The sequence below is a fragment of the Paroedura picta genome, chromosome 2 (assembly GCF_049243985.1).
Source record: "Paroedura picta isolate Pp20150507F chromosome 2, Ppicta_v3.0, whole genome shotgun sequence".
Classification (NCBI taxonomy): domain Eukaryota; kingdom Metazoa; phylum Chordata; class Lepidosauria; order Squamata; family Gekkonidae; genus Paroedura; species Paroedura picta.
This window is the reverse complement of record NC_135370.1, coordinates 7,522,541-7,526,546: the sequence shown is the minus strand read 5'-3', so window position 1 is coordinate 7,526,546 and position 4,006 is coordinate 7,522,541.

The window sequence follows — 4,006 nt, the reverse complement described above, 5'->3', positions numbered from 1 at the left end:
CACCGGGGACCACTCAACGCTTGACAATTTTACTGAGGCCCAGTGGGGGGGTAGTTTACTCCTCTACTCTCAACCACTGCCCTAACGCTCTCTGATCGCTATGGTAATGTTTAAACCTCCCTTCAAAATAAGATACAGACACACCACAACAATGAACACAAGGAACATTTTATTTTCAGGGAAATTTTAACTCATGACAATGACAAATCAATGGGAACCCTGAGCTTGTTTCTCTGCAACGAGATAGGCCCATCTGGGAGTGATGGGAGACAAGGACACCCAAAGTGTGTTGTAAAGGGCCGGGGGGGCAATGAAGTAAAGGGCCGGGGGGGGGGGAGAAGGCGTCCTCAGCGGCCCACCTCCAATTAGTCGAAGGACCACATGTGGTCCGCAGCCCACAGGTTGGGGATTACTAATTTACACAACTTCCTCACTCTGTATACATGGCACTCAAAAAGAGAACAAAGAGGCATTCCTCTCTGGGTTTAATCTGATTTCTAGGTGAAACACAAAAGCAGTGTTTGGTTTCAAAGGCGCTCATGCACTCTGGCGTCAAGATCTTAATACTGCATATTTAGAAACGAAACCTGTTTCTTTAAAGGAAATGTGACTAATCTAATCCTCAACCTACTCCTTGGAAGCAAGCCCAACTGATCTTTTCCCTCAGTGTTTGTATTACACAAAGTGACAATAGGATAAACACAGGACGGTCTCAGATAACTCAAACCAAGAAGAAAAGACCGATCCTTATGGCATTAAACAATAATGAAGAATGTTTTTAAACAATGTCCTTTCTTGAGTTTAGTTTATTTCATTCCAAGGATGTCAGCCAGTACAGTTTTCCAGATAAAATCCATTTTCTATTACCTTTTCCTCAGTGGCAAATCCTAAATTGTAAACAATCACAATTAATATATTAATTTAAGTTTTGTTAGAAGGAAAATAAAATAATTCATTCATGCTAATACAATAATATGGGACCTTGTCTATTTGGACCAGGATCTCCATATTATTTTGAGCCATCGGCCTATTTATATTACTACTTGTATTGAGGTAAATTCACTGCATTTAAGATATGCTGTATGTTTATATTACAATATTATAGTTTATTGGCTAGTATTTATGTCTATAGGTTGTGGAAGAAACACTAATTTGATTTACTGAACTTAAAAGAAGAGAGGTATGGTATGAGAATGAATGAATTATTTTATTTTCTAACAAAATTTAAAATGATATATTAATTGTGATTATTTACAGTTTAGAACTTGCCACTGAGGAAAAGATAATTGAAAACAGATTTTATCTGGAAAACCGTTCTGGCTGACATCCTTGGAATGAAATAAACTAAAACTAAACTCAAGAAAGGACATTGTTTAAAACATTCTTTATTATCGCTTAATGCTATAAGGATAAGTCTTTTCTTCTTGGTCTCAATATTTATATGGCAAGATCTCAATGACTGAAGAATTACAAAAAATTTAAAAGGAAGCACATCAAGTACAATCTATAACCTACTTTATTGTCAACAGTAAAGGGGAGGGAGACTGGCTTTTAACTGTGTTTTATTATGGTATTTTTATTACTGTATTTTATTATTGTGTTATTGTGGTATTATTGTGCCCCAAGTGCACTATGGGGAGAGGCAGGTTAGAAATTAAAATAATAATAAATAATAAATAATAAACTAAGTGTGTATGCAACAATTCACAAAGTAGAATTTAAAAATATAGCCAAAGGAAAAGTAAAATTAAAGGATGAATACGAATATTAATGTAACCCAAGATCAGCCCAGCGACCTCAACTGAGGGATTAATTATAGGTCCTGGGTTAGTTTATTGATTGACTACTCGACTGATTTATATCCCACCCCTCTCGACATTGCTAGCCCGGGGTGGCGTACAACACAATTATAGAAACACTAGAAATTAAGCCCATTTTATGTCTGAATAAAATGGGCGCTAGGAGCCTGTCTTCTCTCGGCGGCGGGAGCAGCCTCACGGTGGTGAGGCTCTTCCCGGGGCCGAGAGAAGTCAGAGAGAACAGCATTCTGACAGGAGGCCGGCTGCGGGCCCCTCCCCCACCCTCCTGAAAGGCCAAAACGGCCTCCTCTCGCCACGGGAGCGGCAAAGCCACTCCCGGGGAGACAGGAGGCCTGCTGCAGCCCCACCCACCCCACCCTCCCGAAAGGCCAAAACGGCTCCTGATTGGCCCTCTCCAAGTTTTTATCCCGGACGGGTCCCGCCCTAACTCCTCCCACAGAGCCCTTACTCTTTTATTTATTCCGCGGCACGCCGCGCCGTGGGGCGGGGTTTAAGATATACAATACATTTATAAACAGTTATAACATTGAAATTTCAACTCATCTAAAAACAGTTGATCAGCTATATAGGCAGACTAAAACAAAGAGCGTCTTGGTTTTTTGGTTTTTCAGGGGGGGGCATATAGGGATTCCAATGATATTTAGTTTGACCCCAAGTAAATGCTAGGTGGAAGAACTCTGTTTTACAGGCCCTGCAGAACTGGGGCTGTTCGGTTAAGGCCCTCAGCTCTTCTGGGAGCTCATTCCACCAGGTGGGAACCAGGACAGAAAAGGCCTTAGCCTTGGGTAAAGCCACACAGAGGATGAAAAGGAAAGAAAAGCAGTGGTGTCTAGAGAGTGGTGGTATATATAAATATAAAGATAAATAAATATTTGTTTTACATCACTTCTCTGGGAAAACCAGTTCCTGAGGCAGAAAACATGGCAAAAACATAAAACATTAACAGTTCTTAATTAAAAAGAGCTTCATGGCTCCTGATTCGCTCCTCTGAGTTTTTATCCCGGACAGAGCCCGCCCTAACTCCTCCCCAACAGCCCTTACTCTTTTATTTAATCCGCTCCGCATTTAATCCGTCGGACCTCAACAAGGGCCAGGGTCTTTTCAGTCCCGGCCCCCACCTGGTGGAATGAGCTCCCAGAAGAGATCAGGGCCCTGCCGGAACTCCCACAATTCTGCAAGGCCTGCAAACAGGAGTTCTTCCACCAGGCATTTGCTTGAGGCCGACTGACCCATAACATCTACAGGTCCCATCCCCCCCAGACTGAACATACTGAGGGAGTGTCAAAATTATTGTTAAAATACTGTTCTAGTTGGTATGTTATTGTTAATGTTATATTGTTATATTGATTTTGAGAGTGTTCTATGTAAATGTTTCAAAATGTTTAATGTAAACCGCCCAGAGCCATAGGGAATGGTGGTATAAAAATCTAAATCAATCAATCAATCATTCATTCATCCAATATCATGATAATATTATTATTACCAATATTATCTATTCAAATTGTCTCCTAACAATAACCCGTTCTAAAGGAAATGGCACCATTGTTAAATATACCCGTCCACATTATATACCACCAATATTGTTCCACCTTTATCCTGAAAAATTTCTACTACCAAAGCTGCATCCCTTGTTTATTTCTATTTGTGGGTTTTCCCTTGCTTTGTGGATTTAATACATTTCCATGTAAGATTCTTTCCCAGATTCAGGTATATGTCCAGAATTTTTCCTAATTTTCCATCCTGGCTCTCTTGATGGGACCATGTGTGACTTCTCAGCTTCAGTTTGCAGCTGACAGCTTTTCATCCTTCCTTCTGTCTTTGGAAAGGATCTCCATCTTGGATTTGTTGCAGAGCAGTCAGTGTTTGCATATCATAATATGTTTGTGGCACCAGTTTCTCTTCTAAGATCAGATCCTTTGGGTTCCCCGATGTTTCTTGAATTAAGTTCTGTTTTGGATCATGAGGATTGTGGTTGATTTGCAATAGCCGAGCACAAAATTTGTGATTTCGTTAGCTTAATTGCTTTGCAAAGGTATGTAACTGTTCTTCCAAAATTGTTGAAAGTCTATCCAGCAGCATGTCCAATTTACTCATCTTAATAGAACTCAGAATAATGAATATTGAGTTAATGTTGAATGAATTATGTCATTAAATGTGCTGTTGAGCCCTGTTCATAGTTTCAGGCT